General features: G+C 42.1%; 1 pseudogene; it reads left to right on the top strand.

The window, feature by feature from the left end:
• The first annotated feature begins 12,204 nt into the window (after positions 1 to 12,204).
• The window catches only part of LOC139543222 (N-terminal EF-hand calcium-binding protein 1-like), a 15,247-nt pseudogene continuing 2,706 nt past the window's right edge, over positions 12,205 to 24,745 (top strand).

Here is a 24,745-nt window from a genome sequence, read left to right as displayed (position 1 = left end):
AGTGACTTGCAACGTCATAGGATGCCACCTTTCTAACAAGTCAGTTCGTCAAATATCTGCCCTGCTAGAGCTGCCCCAATCAACTATAAGTGCTGTTAATGTTAAGTGGAAACATCTAGGAGCAACACCGGCTCTGCCGCGAAGTAGTAGTGCACACAAGCTCACAGAATGGGACCGCCGAGTGCTGAAGTGTGAATGCCGTAAAAATCGTCTATCCTCGGTTGCAACACTGACTACCGAGTTCCAAACTGCATCTGGAAGCAACGTCAGCACAAGAACTGTTCGTCGGGAGCTTCATGAAATGGGTTTCCATGGCCGAGCAGCCGCACACAAGCCTAAGATCACCGTGCACAATGCAAAGCGTCAGCTGGAGAGGTGTAAAGCTTGCCGCCATTGGAAGTTAGAGAAGTAGAAACACATTCTCTGTAGTGATGAATCACGCTTCACCATCTGGCAGTCCGACGGACAAATCTGGGTTTGGCGGATGCCAGGAGAACGCTATCTGCCCGAATGCATAATGCCAGCTGTAAAGTTTGGTGGAGGAGGAATAATGGTCTGTGGCTGTTTTTCATGGTTCGGGCTAGACCCCTTAGTTCCAGTGAAGAGAAATCTTAACGCTACAGCATACAATTACATTCTAGAAGATTCTGTGCTTCTAACTTTGTGGCAACAGTTTGGAGAAGGCCCTTTCCTGTTTCAGCATGACAATGCCTCCGTGCACAAAGTGAGGTCCATACAGAAATGGTTTGTCGAGACCGGTATGGCAGAACTTGACTGGCCTGCACAGAGCCCTGACCTCAACCCCATCAAACATCTTTGGGATGAATTGGAATGCCAACTGCGAGCCAGGTCTAATCGCCCAACATCAGTGCCCGACCTCACAAATTGTCTTGTGGCTGAAAGGAAGCAAGCAATGTTTCAACATCTACTGGAAAACCTTCCCAGAAGAGTGGAGGTTTTAGAAGCAAACTCCATATTAATGCCCTGTAATGCCCGGGGTGTAGTGGAGGAAGAAGTCAGACGCAGGAGACAGAGAGTTCAGAGTAGCGCTACTTCTTTATTCACCACACAGGTGAAAACGACGCCACTCAAAACAAATGCCCCAATAACTCACGTACACGAACAACCGTGACTTACAGGCGTGTACACGAGTACACATAAAACAATCCCGCACACCCAGCAGGCGGGCCAGCTGGATAATAAAGCCCAACTAATTAACCTAACTAAAAACAGGTGTAACTAATAAACAGACAAGGAGGGGGAGGAAAAGATCAGTGGCAGCTAGTAGGCCGGTGACGACGACCGCCAAGCGCCACCCGAACAGGAAGAGGAGCCACCTTCGGTAGGTGTCGTGACATGCCCATGGCTTTGGAATGAGATTTTCAACGAGCAGATTTTAATGAGCAGCAGGTGAAGCTGGTTGAGAGAATGCCAAGAGTGTAATTTTTTAAAATGACAAACAGTTACATACTAGAATGACCTAAAATGATAAATCCCTTATTGGTCTATCACAGTCAGGCTAACCCAAGCTGTACTGTGCAAGTAGGTTAATAGTAGGCCTACGATTGAAATAGACGAATGAGGCCGTCACAGGTTTCAGATTTTTTTAGGTTTTCGCTCTCAAAGTCATTTATTTTTATAGAAAAATAACCAAATTGGATGTTATAAGTCCACAACAATGCTTCATCCACATCAGGAGACCAGAGGCCTGGGAAAGGTCTGGGAGGTCTGGGAAAAATCTGAGAAATGTAGAATTTTGAGAGTTGTTACCCTTTAAATCAACTGTGCAGGAATCTAGCACACTGTTGCTTGGTTAGCAGCAGTGCTTAATAATTTGTAAATTGGAAGGTGCCGGAACAAAAAGTGAGCCTGAGAGGGGAGTGACCTGGGGACCTCTGAGGTACCTGAACACATGAAGGAAAAATCACTTTTGCATACTGGCATAGAACAGTGCATTAGAGAGAGGCGCTTGCAGAGGTGGGCAACATTTTTAGTGGCCTAGGGTCTGGGCAAAAATGTGCCTTTATAAACACATTTCATACAATTCTATATAATTTTAGATGACTGGAGACTTTAGCAGAAACGTTTTTAATACATCACAAATTATCAAAATGGCAAGCTATACTTTGACAGTGACAAACTGAGAATCTGAGATTAATGAAAATGACCTTGTCTTGAATCAATCAAAATTCTAGACCTATATCTGTGGAGACACATATTGTACAATATGAGGAGGAAATTATAGTCCTAAAAAAAGCTTTCCAGTTTCACTGACTCACCCAATGATGCGCTCGTGCCCAAAGCTTATCTCTCTTTTGTTATACGGACCCTAAAAAACAATTATCTTCGCTCAATAGGACTATTTGGAAGTTGATAACTTGGTAGCCTACAGAAAGACTAGTCTTCTCTTTTCAGCAGAATCTGTGTTTTTCCGTGATTGTACTTGAAATATTGCAAAGTGCCTGTTTTGGCTGACAGCAGAAATTATATAACTTTGGCAAATGTATTTCAATGCATCAGGGTGATGTGGCACCTCCAGCAGCTATGATTCTATAAGTAAATAAATGATTAAGTGCAACGCTGGAGAGATGAGAGTTGCATGCTCATGTCTATCAGACCAAGGCGAGAGATCATATAAAGTGAATCTCATTCTAGTTCTGTGAGAGATACAGGCACACTTGTCTCTCTCACCACAGCAATGGCCACGCATTGATCTATACAGGCTACAATGTTGTGCAAACCATAAACCCGGGCCAGCCTCACACAAATCAATTCTAAGAATATCAAGCACTGTTGTCACATTACATTTTTTAGGGTGCCGCCATCAGAATTACATTGAATCCATTTGAATTAACTCTGATTGCTTTATACAAGAAAAAGGGGGAAATAATGTTTAATGTCATGAGAGGTACCGGATCCTGGCGAACAGGTTCTAGAATGAAACAGTCCAAAACTGAGAGGTGCCGGATCCTGTTCTGGTGGGATACGGCTCAAATTAAACACTGGTTAGCAGTGTTTCTGTAGCGCACAGGAGACGGAGTTTGCAAAACAAATGACCACTGGATTAATGCAAATAATCATGACATCATTCTGCCAGGTAGAAATAAGCTACTTTGTAGTTAGTTAACATTTAATTGAGAAGGTTTTTGGGAAAGCCTTTCCATCTACCAAAAGACTGTTAGGCCTATCATTAGTAATGCAATATTTTTCCTGTTCATTAATTGTTTGAAACCTGGATGTTTTACTTTATATTATGAGGCATGTCTTACCTTGCGTCAAAGTAGCCAATAGCCAAAATCCCACCATTGACCATAGACTTCCTCATATGCGCTCTCTTGTTTTATTGGTTTTCTTTCATTGTTTCTTTCAACTTTCTTTCATTCTCTAGCAGCCAAAGGCATTATCCTAGTCATATTAGCAACCCATCACAGTTGCTGCAACTTTAGATCTCCCCCTTTTCCAAATTTCGAATTAAAATTTCTATCTCTGTCCATGAAACCGCATTTTAGAACAGTGTTTTCACGCAGATTGCATTTTGGAACATAGGCCCCTGCCGTGTACACATTGCTGCGCTTAAAATGTGAAGAAACAATAGTTTACCTCAGGCTTATTTATTGATACAGGGTATACCTCCACTACACTACTTTAATAAACATTGTGGGAATTAAAAAGTGAGTGTACATGCATATACCTTCCACTACACCACTGGTTCTGCTGCAGCTGGCGATTCACCTGCTGTACTTCGGGAAAAAAATGTATTTGATTTGATTAGAATCCCCATTATTTATTTTATTTAACCTTTATTTAACTAGGCATTGGCGACAGCTAACAAAAAACAAATTACAGACAAAAGACTTGACACTACAATTGACATACATTTTAAAACATTAACATGTAGTGTGTGTGCATCTATCAGTTATACATACATGTCACTACATACACACAACACGTAGGTCATATGGGGGAGAGGCGTTGTGCCGTGAGTTGTTGCTTTATTCATTTTTTAAGGGAGATCCTGTAAAGACCCCTGGTGGCATGTCTGGTGGGGTAAGTGTGTGTCAGTGCTGTGTGTAAGTTGACTATACAAACAATTTGGAATTTCCAACACATTAATGTTTCTTATACAAACAAGAAGTGATGTATTCAGTCTTTCCTCAACTCTTAGCCAAGAGAGACTAGCATGCATAGTATTGATATTAGCCCTATGATTACAATGAAGAGCAAAAAGTGCTGCTCTGTTCTGGGCCAACTGCAGATTAACTAGTTCCTTCTTTGCAGCACTTGACCATATGACCGGACAATAATCAAGATAAGATAAAACTAGAGACTGCAGGACTTGCTCTGCTTTTTTGACACCACAAAGCATATCTTTATAGTGGACAGACCACTCCCCATCTTTACAACCATTGAATCTATATGTTTTGACCATGACAGTTTACAGTCTAAGGTAACACCAAGTAATTTTGTCTCCTAAACTTGTCTCACACCCTACGTCATGCCTCAGCCGGCTCGTCAGGCTCACCTGGACTCCATTACATACCTGAAGGGAACGATGTGACATTTCCCATATGATTGATGAGGACCTCCATATGGCAAATGTATGGTCCCTTACTAGACGTCCGCAAGTGTTAAAATAGGCCAACGGCCTCGGGTCGTTTGCCAGGGCCCGCTCTTCCGGGAAGTCATCAAATGAAGTATCTCGGACATTTGGTTTCCGTTTTATATTTATATATATTTTTTGTCATTTTTCCGCTGTACCGGAAAATTCCACTAGATGGCGACTGGCTGCTTATTGCAAATGGACAAAACATCACCAAAGTGACATGGCCATTTCTACTAAATGGAAAGACTTTGAAGATGAAACTCGGTGAGCATGGGTTTGGCCAAATGGGCTTTTAGCCCAGAAACAAGATTGCGTCGAGGCCTCAATGCTTTATGAGTTAAGGCCCATTTTCTTGGATTCAAGGTCAAAAACGGTAATAGAGCGCTAATTTGACCGCTTCACGTCAAAGTACATGAACCTACGGTGTAAGGAAAAAAAGAACCAGCCATTTATCTATTGTAATTTACGAAAAATCGTACAATGTGCAATTGGTGATGGCTAAAGACATTTTTTGGGGAAAAATTATAGATCCATTTGCGGCGTGTTCAGACGAATATGTTAAGGCGGGTTTCGGAGCTCTACGTGATTTCTGTGATTTTCTGAACTCACACATACACAGTCAATGGGGTGTGACACAGTGTGAGGCTTACAGACACATAGAGCCTGCAATAGTTACCTGCGTTCAAACTATCAAAGAACCGTCAGACCTAGAGCTCTGAAACGTTATATACATGTTCTAGAGCTTAAGTCGATAGTGCATGGTGAGTTATGTGGCTTTAGAAGGTTCTCAGGCTGAGAAACAGCCTCGTACATTTGCAATGACTTCAATTAATTTTGACCATCGTGAAAATGACGACATTTAGAAATGTCCATAGAGACGGACCCTAAAGTTTCTGTCCGATAGCTCATTCAGGAACCCCGTAGCAACGCCCGGAAAAAGTGGATTTTCAGCACTAATTAAGGTCGCTGCTCGGGCTCAGAATGACCTATCGAGCCGAAACTCGGGATTCGGGGCCGCCTCAGCTAGGCCTACATATACTGTCAGACCTGGACCCACAGCTAGAGCGTAACTATGTGTTTTACGTTTTTATTATGGTTTAAACAGAAGGCGCTGTGAATTTTGGGCCTGCTCTGAAATATGTGATAGTTGGCTTCTAAACGAGTTGGACAAAGTGGGTTTGGTGTCAGTATGTATCATTTTGGTGTCAGAATGATATCTTATTGACTGATGGACGCTGACTTGATGGCTGACTTTTGTCCGTTTGCAATACGTTTAAACAGTGATGAACCATCACCAAAATGACAGACTGAAATCAACACTAAAAGTTTTGGCAAATGGCATCACCGTAGTCTCTAGGCTGTGCCGAGTTCAAGGAGATGCCCCACTTGATTGTAGCTTGCTCTGTCTGACTGCAGCAACCGTGCAAATAGCTGGCCCGGAATGAAGCCTGACTAGTAGTGATTTTTAAATTTTTAAATATTTTTTTTATTTCACCTTTATTTAACCAGGTAAGCTAGTTGAGAACAAGTTCTCATTTACAACTGCGACCTGGCCAAGTTAAAGTAAAGCAGTGCGACACAAACAACAACACAGAGTTACACATGGAATAAACAAGCGTACAGTCAATAACACAATAGAAAAAAAGAAAGTCTATATACAGTGTGTGCAAATGGCATGAGGAGGTAAGGCAATAAATAGGCCATAGTAGCGAAGTAATTACAATTTAGCAGATTAACACTTGAATGATAGATGAGCAGATCCCTGTGTTAGCATTATTGTCTTTTTTGTTATCCCCTGTCCAGACGCTGTCCGTATTCTGTTCCTGTCCATATTTCATTAAATGTTCACTCCCTGTACTTGCTTCTCATCTTCAGCGTCTGTCCTTACAGTATGCATGTTCAACTAGTCTACCTTAATAGTGTTATACTGGCACAGTTCAAATGTCATTAAAACTGTGCAATGGTGTATACTTTATAATCTTTTTTTTGCCTACAGACAATACCATGTGGTGCCTGGGCTTCTTTCTGGAGTGGATTCCTTTGCCTGCATGTGTCATTCTAGCAGAACTGTATCCAGTGAACTGTGTCCCTCTCGAGGGAAAGGAGGCAGTCTCGCACACCTGTGGGCACGTAGGTGCGGTTCTCCGGTTCTTTCACTGGCACGATGATGCGGAAAGGAGGGTTATTGGGGGTCTCCTTTCCCTGCCTCTCCTCTGCATCATAGAGGCGACACAGGGCGTCCGCCTCCACAGTCTTCGAGCCTGGCCTATAGGAAATTGTGAATTGGAACCTGGCGAAGAATAGAGCCCATCTAGCCTGTCTCGGGTTTAGCCTCTTCGCTGCCATGATGTACTCCAGGTTGCGGTGGTCCGTCCACACCAGAAAAGGGTGTTTGCATCCCTCCAGTCAGTGCCTCCATGGCTTCAGAGCCTTCTTGACCGGAAAGAGTTCCCGGTCCCCTACGTCGTTGTTCCTTTGGGCGGTGCTCAGCTGCTTAGAGTAGAAAGCGCAGGGCCACAGCTTTGGAGGGGTTCCGGTATACTGGGACAGCACTGCCTCGATTCCTACTTTGGAGGCATCCACCTCGACGATGAAGGGGAGTGTGGAGTTGGGATGTGCCAACGCAGAAGCAGTGGTGAAACGTGCCTTCAGCGTCTCGAACGCACTCTCCGCCTCCGCCGTTCAACGAAGCCGCAGTGGCCCTCTCTCAGCAGGGAGGTAAGAGGCGCGACCACCGTGCTGAAGCCCCGGGTGAACCTCCAGAAATAGCTGGCAAACCCCAGGAATCGCTGGACTGCTTTCACGGAATTGGGGATGGGCCATGACCTGACTGCGCTGATGCGTGGCGTCCTCCATCTCATCTCCCTCCGTGGAGATGAGATAGCCCAAAAAGGGCACGGACGCTGGAAAAATAAACATTTCTCCTGTTTAACATATAGATCATGCTCCAACAGTCTTCTAAGCACAGACCTGACTAACGAGACATTCTGGACGCGGTCAGCAGAATAGACCAAAATGTTGTCTATATAGAGCACTATGCCCCATCCAAGCATGTCCAAAAACACTTCATTGATGAAGGCCTAGAAGACTGAAGGAGCATTAGACAGGCCAAAGGGCATTATGAGATACTCGTAATGATCTGTGGTAATGGAAAAAGCAGTCTTCCATTCATCGCCTGCACAAATGCGCACCAGATTGTAGGCGCTCCTCAAGTCCAGTTTTTCCATCTAATGATGCTACGATGCTCTGAGATACGTACTTTTAATTCACGCTTTGTTTTACCCACATTTTTTTTACCACAAGGACAAGTTATAAGATAAATAACTGCCTTAGTGGAGCACGTAATAACACATTTGATTGGGATCGATTTCCCTGTTTGTGGGTGTTTGAAGGATCTGCATTTATAAGTGCCATTGCATTGAGCACAGCCATTACACTTGTAATTTCCATCCAGTAGGGGCGCAAATAGACGTTGTTCAGGAATATCTTGGGGTGGTAATTAGACCACTCGCGGAACAGCTCCCCTCCTTTGTAAAGGACACCAGCAGTATGATCTCTATCACTGAATCTCTTTATCCTCTCCCTGAGAATACCTTGTTAGTTACTTTTGATGTTGAGTCGTTATACACAAATATTCCACACGAGGGTGGTACTGAAGCTATGGAACATTTTCTTCTGCAACGTGACCCTAATGAACTACCTTCCAGTGCCTGCATTATAACATTGGCTGAAATAGTACTCACACACAACTATTTCAGGCGCACACTTTATTTAGGCAGGAGAGAGATTACAGATGGACGCAGCTGCGTCAAAAACCTCCAGCCAACAAGGCAAAGTGTAAAGCGCGCAAAAACAGTCACAAAACATAAATGTTTAACAATTCAAACAAGCTTCGTGAAATAACACGGAAAGAACGAACGCCAACCTGGCGCGTTACAAAACACGTAACACACAAACAATATCACACAAAGACATGAGGGGGAACAGAGGAATAAATATATGCAGTGTGATTGGGGAATGTAAACCAGGTGTGCAAAACAAGACAATACAAATGGATAAATGAAAAATGGAGCGGCAATGGCTAGAAAGCCAGTGACGTCGACCGCCGAACGCCGCCCGAACAAGGAGAGGAGCCGACTTCGGCGGAAGTCGTGACAATGACGTAATGATTTATTACTCTATAGATTTCGCCTCAGATTTCTCATTTCCAACAAAGGTTCAAGCTGAACTACACACATTTGTCTGTATACTTAGATAAGAATATATGCATAATTTTAAACGGTTGTGAGGATTTAATCTAACCAACTGCTATCGTTTATACACTGGAAACGGACTGGCCTATAGACTCCTCATGTAAATATGACCAATCTTTATCATGGATTCTTATTGAAGACATTAGTTATTAACCAATGAGATAGTTTTTAGAGTTTCACTGATCAATTGGTCCAGTTGACAGACTGAGTAAACTGGAACACGAGATGCTCTCAGTTTTCTGGCTACGATACTCACAGAAACTAGGCTGGTGATGGGCCTTATGAATTATTGATTGGGCTGCTTCGGTCCAGACTCTCTGAGAGTCCATTTTTGGCTGCCTTACTTCAAGAGACCCTCAACGAAATGTGTTCCTGGTCAGATTGGGTAGAGACAGTGTTGTAGTGGGGGTTTCTTTGATTTAGGCTATGTTTAAATAAAAAACGTTATGTTTTATCCAGTCCAAAGTGACAGAATTGGAGCAAGTAAGTTATTTTGGGAGGTAAAGGCCAATCATCTTATCTAAATCTTTATTTATTTTTTACTATTCCTTTATTCAGCTAATACCAAACTATTATTAATAGCTTTTTATATGAAACTATTACTGTTACAATCATCGGTTTAATATAGACTTGTCAGCAACAAAATGATGGAAGTAAATTAAATGAATATATTCCTTAATCACAATTCACCTTCTTACAGATACAGTTGAAGTCGGAAGTTTACATACACTTATGTTGGAGTCATTAAAACTCGCTTTTCAACCACTCCACAAATTTCTTGTTGACAAACTATAGTTTTGGCAAGTCGGTTAGGACATCTACTTTGTGCATGATACAAGTCATTTTTCCAACAATTGTTTACAGACAGATGATTTCACTTATAATTCACTGTGTCACAATTCCAGTGGGTTAGAAGTTTACATACACTAAGTTGACTGTGCCTTTAAACAGCTTGGAAAATTCCAGAAAATTATGTCATGGCTTTAGAAGCTTCTGATAGGCTAATTGAACTCATTTGAGTCAATTGGAGGTGTACCTGTGGATGTATTTCAAGGCCTACCTTCAAACTAAGTGCCTCTTTGCTTGACATCATGGGAAAATCAAAAGAAGTCAGCCAAGAAGTCAGCCAAGAAGTCAGCCAAGACCTCCACAAGTCTGATTCATCCTTGGGAGCAATTTCGAAACACCTGAAGGTACCACTTTCATCTGTACAAACAATAGTACGCAAGTATAAACACCATTAGACCACGCAGCAGTCATACCGCTGAGGAAGGAGACGCGTTCACGTACTTTGGTGAATGCTGTTCATCGACTACAGCTCAGCATATAATACCATAGTACCCTCCAAACTTGTCATTAAGCTCGATACCCTGGGTCTCGACCCAGGCCTGTGCAACTGGGTCCTGGACTTCCTGACAGGCTGCCTCCAGGTGGTGAGGGTAGGTAACTTCTCCACCCCGTTGATCCTCAACACTGGGGCCCCACAAGGGTGCGACTCAGGCCTCTCTTGTACTCCCTGTTCACCCATGACTGCATGGCCATGCACACCTCCAACTCAATCATCAAGTTTGCAGACGACACTACAGTGGTAGGCTTGATTACCAACAACCACAAGACGGCCTACAGGCAGGAGGTGAGGGCCCTCAGAGTGTGGTGTCAGGAAAATAACCTCACAATCAATGTCAACAAAACAAAGGAGATAATCGTGGACTTCAGGAAACAGCAGAGGGAGCACCCCCCTATCCACATCGAAGGGACAGTAGTGGAGAAGGTGGAAAGTTTTAAGTTCCTCGGCGTACACATCACGGACAAACTGAAAGTGTCCACAGCGCCTTCAACCTCAGGAGGCTGAAGAAATTCGGCTTGTCACTAAAATAAACTCTCAAACTTTTACAGATGCACAATCGAGAGTATCCTGTCGGGTTGTATCACTGCCTGGTACGGCAACTGCTCCGCCCACAACCGCAAGGCTCTCCAGAGGGTAGTGAGGTCTGCACAATGCATCACCGGGGTCAAACTATCTGCCCTCCAGGACACCTACACCACCCGATGTCACAGGAAGGCCAAAAAAATCACCAAGGACAACAACCACCCGAGCCACTGCCTGTTCACCCCGCTATCATCCAGAAGGCGAGGTCAGTACAGGTGCATCAAAGCAGGGACCGAGAGACTGAAAAACAGCTTCTATCTCAAGGCCATCAGACTGTTAAACAGCCATCACTAACATTGAGTGGCTGCTACCAACATACTTACTCATCTCTAGCCACTTTAATAATAAACAATTGATGTCGTAAATGTATCACTAGCCACTTAAAACAATGCCACTTTATATAATGTTTACATTCCCTATATTACTCATCTCATATGTATATACTGTACTCTATACCATCTACTGCATCTTGCCTATGCCGTTCAGCATTCGCTCATTCATATATTTTTATGTACATATTCTTTTCATTCCTTTACACTTGTGTGGATAAGGTAGTTGTAAAATTGTTAGGTTAGATTACTTGTTAGATATTACTGCATGGTCGGAACTAGAAGCACAAGCATTTCGCTACACTCGCATTAACATCTGCTAACCATGTGTATGTGACAAATAAAATTTGATTTGATTTGACTCAGTTACACCAGCTCTGTGAGGAGGAATAGGCCAACATTCACCCAACTTATTGTGGGAAGCTTGTGGAAGGCTACCTGAAATGTTTGACCCAAGTTAAACAATTTAAAGGCAATGCTACCAAATACTAATTGAGTGTATGTAAACTTCTGACCCACTGGGAATATGATGAAAGAAATAAAAGCTGAAATAAATCCTTCGCTCTACTCTTATTCTGACATTTCACATTCTTAAAATAATGTGGTGATCCTAACTGACCCAAGACAGAACTTTTACTCGGATTAAATGTCAGGAATTGTAAAAAACTGAGTTTAAATGTATTTTGCTAAGGTGTATGTTAACTTCCGACTTCAACTGTAACCAAGTTTTTTTCAGACCGCTTGTTTCATCAGTTAGCAGATATTTTAAATACGGGAGGTGCCTGAATTAGGCCGGTGCACACCGGTATAGAGTACTGACACTTCTAATGTTCTTCTGCTTTTTTAACAGTATCAACGCCTCATTTAGAATATTCGCTCTAAAATATGAACACTGGTAGTGTATATTTAAAATGAGTACTTGCACTTACAATTAGTACAGACACCTTTTACATCCACAGAGGTAAAAGACATGCAGTGTAGTTTGGCCAACTTGCTCTGGGGGAGAAATGGCAGTAATCATTGCTTAATCATAATAGCAATATAGCCCATTTCAATTGGGAACATGTTTCTACATGTGCAATCTGGACTATGTTGTCTGCTTACGTACATTCAGGTAAGTAATTGGGTGTGAAACTAGAACAAGGAGATTGAAGCATATGGTAGTGAAACCTGTGCATGGGAATGAGCTGAAAGCTCAACATTCAGTATTTGCCCTAAGCACTTACTGTACTTATATGATTAAAGTAGAGCAGGCTTTGCATTGGGAATACTTTGGAGAAAACGGTTCTGGTCCTTTATAGTATGTCATCATTTCCATTTGAGGTCAATTTGACCAGACCTACACTCTGGTATGACTTAGGTCAAACCGTTTTCCTCGTCCAGGGCAGCAACAGAATCTCTCTTCATAAGCTCTAAAAGCATAATTTCCAAATGTAGTTTATAATAAATTAATATCAACAATATTAATTCATTAATGAAGCACACTTTCCTGACATTAAAGATACTTACAGTGACTTGCCCTCAAATTAAATTCATGGCATGATGCCAGAATGATTGCACATTTCCTAACAGACGATTTTATGTACTGTAGGCCTAGCTGTCTGGCATCTGTTGACTGGCAGATCTCTATCTCTCGCAGAGCTGTCTCTAAGCTCTGCTTGGCCTTGTGGAGCGGAGCTGTGATAGATATCATTAATCCACAGAAAGCCTGTCAGTGAGCCCAGAATGCTCTAACCACCCCACAGTCCGCCTGCCCGCCCCCCAGGGTCTCCACAGGCTCTCTGCAGAGATTTACCATAGGAATACACTGTACTTTGTCTTACAGACAACTGTTTGTGACAGGGTCACAACCTGCATAGTCATTATCTTAAAGGGATAGCTCACTTTTTTAAAACATTTATTTGACTTGACAGGCAATAAAAGTGAACGACCCCTTTAAGACTAAGAGAAGGGTGAATATATTAGAAGAGAGAGAGAATCAAATGGGATTGTCAAAGGACAATCATAATTAAAATGTTCATCAAAGTTATTGTTTCCATATCATTGGAGAGGATGAGAGACACTGATGTACTGTTAAGTATGAAAGAATAAGACAAAGGAACAATCTGCTTTTTGGCATACTTCAGTTTCAAGAGGAAAAACTCTTCGAAGTAAATATTGCCTTGAGAAAGGGTTGCCATTGACAACAGTGGTTTTGTGTTCTTTATAAATAACTGAGTACATAGTTATGTGAAATAATTGGAATTTGAGATGAAGCCAGGCATGAAGAAAGATATTCCCAATCCATAATTAATTTATAGAGTGCACTCGACATGCTGAGTCTGAATGAGTTATTTGAGTTCCATTAACTTGAGTCTTAAACAAATGCAGTCGTGAATATTCCTTTATTCTCTCTATTTCAGCAGGTAGTTAATGTGTCCCTCTTTTCCCTCTCTCAGACGACAGCAAGCTGTCCCTGGAGGAGTTACAGTCGTACTTTGCCGACGGTATCCTCACCATGGAGCAGATGCAGGAGCTGTTCTATTCCATCGACAGGCAGCAGACTGAGTGAGTGCATCTCATCTGCCTCTGGGAATCCACCTCAGTCACCATCTGCGGGGTGGGACATCTACACTTCAAATAGGATGTGTCAATATTTCATCAAGGGGGCATAGAATCTAGAGCATGAGCCCTAGTTTTAGTAGTCTAATGAGGGCTCCAGGAGGGATGAAGCTTGAGGCTGAGAGTGTCCTAAAATGTACACCGTACAGCAGCACGTTTAGGGAAAGGGAGATACCTAGTCAGTTGCTCAATTGAATGCATTCAACCGAAATCTGCATTTAACCCAACACCTTTGAATCAGAGAGTTGCAGGGGGCTGACTTAATCGACGTCATCGGCACCCGGGGAGCAGTTGTTTTTGGGGTTTAACTGCCTTCCTCAAGTGCAGATCGGCAGATTTTTCCACTTTGCCGGCTCAGGGATTCGAACCCATCGCTTTTAACGCCCTTAACCACGTTACACAGACTAGGGGTGAAGAATGGAATATAGAAAGAGGAAAGAAAGACGATGTGGTCAATCGATGTGCTCGTAATTACTACCTTAGGTCAGGAAAATTAGCGGTGTAAGCCAGGCTTTCTTTGACGACAACACATGCATTATACAATAACATACACATACTATATAATGGTCTTCTACACAATCCTTTGTTTTCTTTCTTTTTGCTTCTCTACACACACATCCCCATATGGCCCCATATGGCCCAAGGCCCTTACAGTTTCTCCACAGTGTTCTGATACCTAATCAACACCTCCTTGTATCTCCAGGGAATGTATCACAGGATAAAATGGTGGCTTTGCTCATAGAAATGACTTGAACTTTAAAGGATTCTGATTAGATTTTTGGGACGCTCTAATCCTTTCTGATTCTATTAATGTTTTTGTCCTCTTCTTCTGTTGATAATTTCCCTCCCTCTCAGTAACCCAGACATGGACAAACTCTCAGGTAATTATCCCTGATCTTTGGCCTTTATTATTGACTGTGTGCTGTCAAAATGCTCTCTCAAGAACTTTACTTTTTAATCCCCTGTCTTTTACAGTATTTTAAATGTTACAAAGCCCTACGTGTTTTATGCCACCTAATATACAAGTGTTCAGTATTGTACCTGACACCTCTGTATCTCTACTCCGTAGATTACTTCTCTCCACACCTGTAGAAAACCTGAACGTCGCCATCTTAAAGGCCATGGACAAAACTAATGAGGTTTGTGGCCAATACAGTACAGCATGTTTAAAGGGATAGTTCAGGGAAATTACATATTGAGATATTTGTTTCCTTACCTCGAAAGCAGTCTATGGACAAGGTGTGACTGCTATCCATACTTTGCTTTTGTTAAAATGAACACGGCCAACAAATGCTAATATTGCTGAACTATCTCTTTAAGCTTTTACATTAGAATCAACTTTTAGTGGTATGGGATTCTTAACTGCAGCTCTCATAACTCATTTGGTAAGAGGAACTCACTTGGCCATCTCTTTCCAGTACATTTTGCTGTTGTTATAGCTTTTGCCGCCGCACACATTTCATGTGACAACTTTTGTTGATATCTACTGAGAATTTGAGGTAAACACTATAGCCAGTTCTACCTTTATCCGCTTATGACATTTAGAAAAATTCAAACCACTTTTCCCCAGTAGGATTTTGGGTAGCCTTTTGTTAGTGCTGTAAGTCTATGAGATCTGTCAGCTGTGATGGTGATATGACAGTATGGAAAGTGGATCTGCACGACTTAGTCCTCTTGCTCTTTCTGTTTGAACACACTGATGCTGCATTTTAAAACGGCAGACTGAAATACCCCTGAAGGGACCCTTCACTTATATTTCAACTATGACTCCAGGTCAGGTATTTTCATTGTAAAACTTTGGAATGAAATGTGGTCTGAGGACTGACCTATCTCTAGTTGGACAGGTGCTGTAAATACGGTAGTCTTTTAAGCAAAATTACCTCCAAACCCAGTAAACAATTGAAGGATTTCTGCAGTTTCACCTGTACCGGGCAGATGGCAGACAGCGTATATGGCGTCGTCTGGGGGAGTGGTTTGCCAATGTCAACGTTGTGAACAGAGTGCCCCAATGGTGAAAGTGTGATTTTGGTATGGGCAGGCATAAGCTACGGACAACGAACACAATTGCATTTTATCAATGGCAATTTGAGGCCTAGCCCATACCTTGAAAAACAACCCCAGACCATTATTCCTCCTCCACCAAACTTTACGTTTGGCACTATGCATTGGGGCAGGTAGCGTTCTTCTGGCATCCACCAAACCCAGATTCGTCCGTCAGACTGCCAGATGGTGAAGCGTGATTCATCACTCCAGAGGACGTGTTTCCACTGCTCCAGTGTCCAATTGCGTCGAGCTTTAAACCACTCCAGTCGACGCTTGGCATTGCACATGGCGATCTTAGGCTTGTGTGCGTATGCTCGGCCATGGAAAACCATTTAATGAAGCTCCCAACGAACAGTTCTTGTGCTGAGTGTTGCAACCGTGGACAGACTATTTTTACGTGCTACATTCTGTGAGTTTGTGTGGCAGTTGACCGGTGCAGCTTTAGCAGGACAGAAATTGGACGACCTGACTTGTTGGAAAGGTGGCATCCTTTGACGGTGCCACGTTGTAAGTCAATGAGCTCTTCACAAGGCCATTCTACTGCCAATGTTTGACTATGGAGATTTCATGGCTGTGTGCTCGATTGTATACACCTGTCAGCATCGGGTGTGGCTGAAATATCTGAAATCACATGTTTCCACATACTTTTGAATATATAGTGTATCTGGCGCTAATAGTGGAATGATAGTGTTTCACAGTATTTCTCACAAACTTAAATTGAGCAAACAGTGTAGAATTTTAGCAACCAGGAAATGACAGAGTGATTTACACTAGATAACACAGATGCCACCCTGGTGGGAGAAATCAATAGGTGAAAATCACAGCTAATCACAACACTGGTGGATAAGTAATACTGCAAAACATTATCATTCCACTATTACTGAAGATACTGTATATTATGGACATTTTCTGAAATTACAATGCAAAATTTCAACATCAAAAATTCCTGTGTAGCACCTTTAACTTAGATTTTTGGTTGAGTTGGAGACTTAAATCCAACGTATCAAGTCTGGCACAAAAGATACATCTCCTTCAAATGTTGATATTTCGTTGCGTTGAAAACCAAACACAATTCAATGACGCTTATGCAATAAATTAAATAGCCTAAAGTTAAGGCTATCTTCCAAACTAGTATTTATTCAAACTTAAAATACATCCATGGACAGATTTTGAAGATACTGTAACTATTAATGTCTTCTTATGTAATCATAGAAAGCGTGCATGTTCAAAATATCATGGAAAGATCGCAGGTCTTCACAATATTGCTATAATAATCTGCGCAGAATTTCAAACAGCATTGATCACTTTTTTTAACCTTTATTTAACTAGGCCAGTCAGTTAAAACTTCTTATGGCTAAGATCCCAAATTCAAACAACAGAAATCTCATGATTAAAATTCCTCAAAAATACAAGTATTTCACACCATTTTAAAGATAAACTTGTTGTTAATCCCACCACAGTGTCCGATTTCAAAAAGGCTTTACGACGAAAGCACACCAAACGATTGTTAGGTCAGTACCTAGTCACAGAAAAACACAGCCATTTTTCCAGCCAAAGAGAGGAGTCACAAAAAGCAGAAATAGAGATAAAATGAATCACTAACCTTTGTTGATCTTCATCAGATGACACTCATAGGACTTCATGTTACACAATACATTTGTTTTGTTCGATAAAGTTCATATTTATATTAAAAAATCTCAGTTTACATTGGCGCGTTATGTTCAGTAGTTCCAAAACATCCGGTGATTTTGCAGAGAGCCACATCAATTTACAGAAATACTCATAATAAACATTGATAAAAGATACAACTGTTATGCATGGAATTTTAGATCCACTTCTCCTTAATGCAACCGCTGTGTCCGATTTCAAAAAAGCTTTACGGAAAAAGCACACCATGCAATAATGTGAGTACAGCGCTCAGACAACAAAACACTCCATACAGATATCCGCCATGTTGTGGAGTCAACATAAGTCAGAAATAACATTATAAATATTCACTTACCTTTGATGATCTTCATCAGAATGTACTCCCAGGAATCCCATTTCCACAATAAATGTTTGATTTGTTCGATGAAGTCCATAATTTATGTCCAAATACCTCCTTTTTGTTCACGCGTTTAGTACAAAATCCAAACTCACGACGCGCGGGCAAGTCCAGGCGAAAGTTCAGACAAAAAGTCATATTACAGTTCGTAAGAAACATGTCAAACGAAGTATAGAATCAATATTTTGGATGTTTTTTTATCATAAATCTTCAATAATGTTTCAACCGGAGAATTCCTTTGTCTGTAGAAATGCCATGGAACATAGCTAACTCTCACGTGAGCGCTCGTGATCAGCTCATGCCACACTGGCTGAGCGCTGACTCATTCAGCTCTCATTCGCCCCCACCTCACAGTAGAGTCCTCAAACAAGGTTCTAAAGACTGTTGACATCTAGTGGAAGCATTAGGAAGTGCACTATGAGATTTCAAACCTCAGATTTTCCACTTCCTGGTGGATTTTTTCTCAGGTTTTTGCCTGCCATATGAGTTCTGTTATACAGACATCATTCAAACAGTTTTAGAAACTTCAGAGTGTTTTCAATCCAAATCTACTAATAATATGCATATATTAGCAACTGGGCCTGAGTAGCAGGCAGTTTACTCTGTGCACTTTATTCATCCAAGCTATTCAATACTGCCCCCAGCCATAAGAAGTAGTAAGAACAAATTCTTATAAAATGACAGGCTAGTAACAGTGGGTTAACTGCCTTGTTCAGGGGCAGAACGTCAGATTTTTACCTTGTCAACTCGGTGATTCGATCTAGCAACCTTTCTGTTACTGGCCCAACGCTCTAACCACTGGACTTTGCACTATGTACTTCATGTAATCTCATCTGCAATCCAGGTTATTTGGTTGTTCTATTAGATGAAGCAGTGATAACACATTAAAGTTGTTGTATATATATACAAAATATCTGACATTGTATTCCCATTTGAACTTTGTTGTGCTTTTAAATGGTTGAAAGCAAAGTGATAGCACATTTAGATGACAACTAACCCCAACATCTGACATTTTTTTTACAGAACATAGGCTCTAGGCTAGTCGGTGCACAATATAGTGCATTTTTCGGGCTAGGCCTAATCAAAAATAAAAAATTCGGAAGAAATATTTGACGCTCCTGAACTGCCACCGTAGCCCTACACAGCACACCGAAACGTTTTTTGATCAGTGAGAGCAGAGCAGGCTGAGGTTCAGGGTTAGAATATCCATTGCAGTGTGTAATGCAGCTTAGTTTTGTTTACACCATCCCAGCTATCTTAGAAATATAACTTTGCTCTGTGCTTCTCAGAGCATGCACTTCGAAGCATATAGTCTATAGGCTATGAATCATTTGATTGCGACCAAACTAAATAGCCTATAGGCGCAATTGATATTGGGAGACCAGCAGAGAATCAGAGATGAGAGGCAGCATCAGGCACACATCGATATATAGCCTAATAAGTAATGAATTCTAAAACACTGAGAAATACTGACATTTTATCAATTACAAATTACATGACCCTCCCCTGGACAAGAGTAAAACAATACTACACCCTCCCCTTGACTGAAATTGAAATAAACATGACCCTCCCCCATTTTCCTCCAGGTAATCATTCTGTACATTTCGATCCGTCCCTTAGTCAACTGACAGTCCAGTACAACATTGGTGCCAAAAGACCCATAAAAGAATGCACAACTCTTCATAACTTGACATGAATGGGGTATGGTAGCTGACAACCTCACAGAGTTCCACTTCTTTCAGCAAAAAACAAGAAACTGCGGTTGCCTTGGGCTAAGGAACCAAAACACTGGACACTGGAGAATTGGAAAAACATTGCCTGTTCTGATGAATCCCAGTTTCTGCTGTTTCACACTGATGGGAGAAATATGTATGGAGAAGACCACGAGTACATTCATCCATCATGCCGCGTGTCAACATTGCAGGCTGGTGGTGGTGTGATGGTGTGGGGTGTGTTTTCATGGCACACTATGGGCCCCTTGATAAAAGTGCTGCAACGTTTGAATGCTACAGGATATCTGAACATCAATGCCAATCAGGTGCATCCCTTCATGACAGCAGTGTATTCATTTGCGAATTAAGCAGGATAATGCCCCATGCCACAAGGCTAGGATTGCCCAGGAATGGTTCCACGAACATGACAGTGAATATAGCTCACTGGGTGTGGCCTGCACAGTCACCAGATCACAATCCAATTGAGCGTCTGTGGGATGAGATGGAACAAGCTATTCAGAGTCGAGATCCACTACCAGCCAACTTGACACAACTGTAGAGTCCATGCCCCAGTGAATTGAGGCTGTTCTGAGAGCAAAAGGGGGTGAAACTCAATATTAGGAAGGTGAATATATATAAACTGAGTGTACAAAACATTATGAATACCTGCTCTGTCCATGACAGACTGACAAGGTGAATCCAGGTGAAAGCTATGATCCCTTATTGATGTCACTTGTTAAATCCACTTCAGTGTAGATGAAGGGGAGGAGACAGGTTAAAGAAGGATTTTTAAGCCTTGAGACAACTGAGACATGTATTGTGTATGTGTGGCATTCAGAGATTAAATGGCCAGACAAAAGATTGAAGTGCCTTTGAACGGTGTATGGTATAGTAGATGCCAGGCTCATTGGTTTGCTTCAAGAACTGCAACGCTGCTGGGTTTTTCACGCTCAATGGTTTTCCGTGTGGTCCACTACCCAAAGGACATCCAGCCAACTGTGTGAGCCAACATGGGCCAGCATCCCTGTGGAACGCTTTCGACACTGTTGAACGCTTTCGACAAATTGAGGCTGTTCTGAGGGCAAACGGGGGGATGCAACTCAATAATAGGAAGGTATTCTTAATGTTTTGTCCACTCACTATATTATTAATTGAAATTAACATTGAATAGGAGTAGTTTCATTCAAGTTTTCCTTCCCACTCTTCCCAAACCCCATAACCCCACCCCCGTACAGGAGTACCAGGGTTCGTCTGTGTTAGGCCAGTTTGTGGCACGTTTCCTTCTGCGAGAGACCAACACCCAGTTGCAGTCCCTGCAGTTATCACTAGACTGCGCTATGGAGGCTGTGGACGAGCAGAGCTGCACTGGCAGGTAGAGTAGCACCACAGTTACTATCTATTATCTTCTGCTTTACACTGCTACATCAAGTAGTTGAACATCTTGTTGTACCATGACCATTACCAGTGAGTGATCAGTTACTGCACAGAATTATGCCTATATCAGGATATGTAGGATGATGACGCATTTGATGATAATGACAATTATAATGATGCAGCTGGTACTGTTGATGACAATGATGATGACAATCATTGTATTTGACAACAGCAACAACCACACTTGATGTGATTGTGATGATTGTGTCCACTGCAGGAAGATAAGGAAGCCAGAGGATCTTTCCCTCCAGAGAATCACCAAACGCCCCAGCCGTCGAATTTAAAAAAAACTTGTCTCTCCCCCAATGACCCTTACTCTGGCTCACTACAGGTACACACCAGTGGAGTACCATCCTCTCAGTGAATTAAATAAAAATAGTAAAACATTTAAAAAGGTATCCTTTTTAGATAAAACTATACTAAATATATTCACGTCACCAAATAATTGATTAAAACACACTGTTTTGCAATGATGGTCTACAGTAGCCTCTACAGCCCTCTGTAGGGTAGCACCATGGTGTAGGCGGAGGACAGCTAGCTTCCATCCTCCTCTGGGTACATTGACTTCAATACAAAACCTAGGAGGCTCATGGTTCTCACTCCGTTCCATAGACTTACGCAGTAATTATGCAACTTCAGGAGGACCTCCTCCAACCTACCAGAGCTCTTGCAGCATGAACTGACATGTTGTCCACCCAATCAAAGGATCAGAGAATGAATCTAGTACTGTGAGCATAAGCTACAGCTAGCTAGTACTGCAGTGCATAACATGTGGTGAGTAGCTGACTCAAAGAGAGAAACAATAGTTGAAAAGTTTTGAACAAATAATTTTTTTCAAAAATGAAGAAGCAAGACAGAAACGGTCAATTTCACTTTCTCTTAACTAGAAAATGCAGCCAACTAGTTTAGCCTACTCAAACACCTGGCTCAAAAAGAGGTATGATATGTTAGCTAGCCACCTATGACTATCCAACACAACAATGGAACTCTTTCAAGTCAAGGTAAGCTTTTGGTTTTACAAATGTATTGCCACCGGGGCCCACTGGTGTAAACTGCTTACCGACTGTACACTGTAACGTTACTGCATAATTGTAGAAGGTATACTAACACATTAGTTCTATTAGCTATGATTACTATGATGTTACTTTAGTTGATATGGTGACAACGATGTAGGCTGTGTGTAGCGGTTATGATATGGTTTGGCTCTGAAAGTTTTTTTCGCCTGGTCACAGCCTGATGTGTTGTCCATTGAAGTCCATAAGCGAAGGGAAAAGGTGAGAGGAGGAGAGCGCATAGATGCGAGAAGGAATACAATGTGGCTGCTGTGATTCATTCCGTCGATTCTGTTGAAAAACGTTTCTCAAACAGAAGTAAACTGAACGAAACGGGGATAAACGTACCTGAATTTGTCTGTTGGAGGCAAGAGTGTGCAAGGCGGTATTGAACGTGTCACTGTCTGTCCATGTGTCACTGTCTGTCACCTCAATATTTTCTCTCGACCTGTGTGCACCAACGCTGTAAACTTTCATTCATAGGCTAGGTTGTAGCAACCTCATGATGGGCATTCGAGTATCATGTAGTAGCCTAAATCTATCGATGTTACATTGAACTGGGTGAATGGAATGAGAATGACAGTCATCCTATATGCTGTAATAGAAATAAGACCGTGCTCATGAAAAAAAAAAAGTTCTCCCTCATCTTAAACGGCGCCGATTGCCGCTGGTACACACTGACACACACCTGTGTTTGGTCTCATTGAAATCTATTTCATTTTAAAAAAGCAATATGTGTTTTTGGCAACGACACACATAAAATCCTATAGCAACTGGAAATCAATTCAGTGCAGTTGAATGTTTTGAAATGTAAATTCTTAAACTGTAATTGTTTGATTTGTATAAATGTTTTACTTCATATGTCACAAAGTCCTGTAATGATCTGACATTCTATTTCCTTGGTTAAGGTGTCAGTGTGGAGCCAGACAACCACCACTGGAGCTCCCAGGCCAACCGCCTGCAGCAGGTCATAGACAAGTTGGAGTATGAGGTACGAGGTTCAGTGATTGTTAGCTAGAGTCTGAGGAACAAGGTTCACTATTTGTTATCTGGAGTATGATCTTATGAGCCTCTATTCAAACACTTCTGTCTTTGATAAGTACCCACTGATTAATTTATGCTTAGTCGACACTAAGCTTAAGTCACAACATTGCACCTCCCGCTGGGAAGCACACATTTTTTATAGACAGCGACAAACACCTAAAGTGCTAACTGTCAAATTCTCATCTTATATTACCCAAGTTCATGCTCTCAAGGCTAGATTCAACCTGCTTAGGGAAATATACACTCACCAGCCAGTTTATTAGGTACACCCATGTAGTCCCGGGTCGGACCCCCCTTTTCCTCCAGAACAGCCTAAATTATTCGGGGCATGGATGTTGTTGGAAACATTCCACAGGGATGTTGGTCCATGCTGACGCGATAGCTTGACACAGTTGCTGCAGATTGGACGGTGGTACATTCATTTCTCAATTGGTATCAAGAGACCTTATGTGTGTTAGGAAAACATTCCCCACACCAGTACACCACCGCCACCAGCCTGTACCGTTGACACCAGGCAGGATGGGTCCATGAGCTCATGCTGCTTACGCCAAATCCTGACTCAGGAATTGGGATTCGTCGGAATCCCAGGCAATGGGGTTTGGGGAAGAATGGGAGGAGGAGTTGAATGAAACTACTCCTATTCAATGGCAATTTCAATTAATAATATACTGAGTGTACAAAACATTAACACCTTTCTAATCCCCTCGTTTGCACTCAGAACAGCCTCAATTTGTTTGGCATGATCTCTATGAGGTGTCGAAAGCGTGGAACCCGGTGTGGTCGTCTGCTGCAATAGCCCATCCGTGACAAGGATCGACAAGTTATGCGTTCTGAGATGCCGTTCTGCACACCACTGTTGTACTGCACCGTTATTTGTCTCTTTGTGGCCCACCATTTATCTTGCACGATTCTTGCCATTCTCCTTTGACCTCTCTCATCAACGAGCTGTTTTCGCCCACAGGACTGCCTCTGACTGGAAATGTTTTGTTTGTTGCACCATTCTCTGTAAACTCTAGACACTGTCGTGCATGAAAAGCCTAGGAGGGCGGCTGTTTCTGAGATACTGGATCCGGTGCGCCAGACACCGACGATCATACCACGCTCAAAGTTGCTTAGGTCACTCGTTTTGCCCATTCTAACGTTAAATCGAACATTAACTGAATGCCTCGATGCCTGTTTGCCTGCTTTATATAGCAAGCCATGGCCACATGACTCACTGTCTGTAGGAGTGATCTATTTTCGTGAACTGGGTGGTGTAAATAAAAACTGTCCGGTGAATGTATATATTGTTAGATACTAAATAAACAGAGTAAAACTCACGGATGACTAGTAAAGCTCAAACCAAGTTTATTCACCCTCTGGGTCACACAGCTGCATAAGACAAATACATATTTACACAAGCACTGATATTTATACCTTCCTCCTATGCTGAGTCTCCTCCTTACACATCTGGACAGCCAATACATTTCTGTTGCTAGACAGGACTTTAGTGAGACCTGTTCTTTCTCACTTCATCTGACCTCACCTCGGACCAAATTCCTCACTCCTCCCCAACTCACAGCTGTCCTACCTTATCTGTTGACTGAAACCAGACTGTGGCCCTTCTCCTGTCCATAGGATACCTGATGTCTAACAATAACATGGTCTTACAGAATGTACACTTTCTGCATTCCCCTCTCTCTTCACTTGAAAGAGGATAT

The sequence above is a fragment of the Salvelinus alpinus genome, chromosome 17 (assembly GCF_045679555.1).
Source record: "Salvelinus alpinus chromosome 17, SLU_Salpinus.1, whole genome shotgun sequence".
Lineage (NCBI taxonomy): Eukaryota > Metazoa > Chordata > Actinopteri > Salmoniformes > Salmonidae > Salvelinus > Salvelinus alpinus.
Note: the sequence above shows the minus strand (reverse complement) of the source record. Positions and strands in the feature narration are given on the sequence as shown.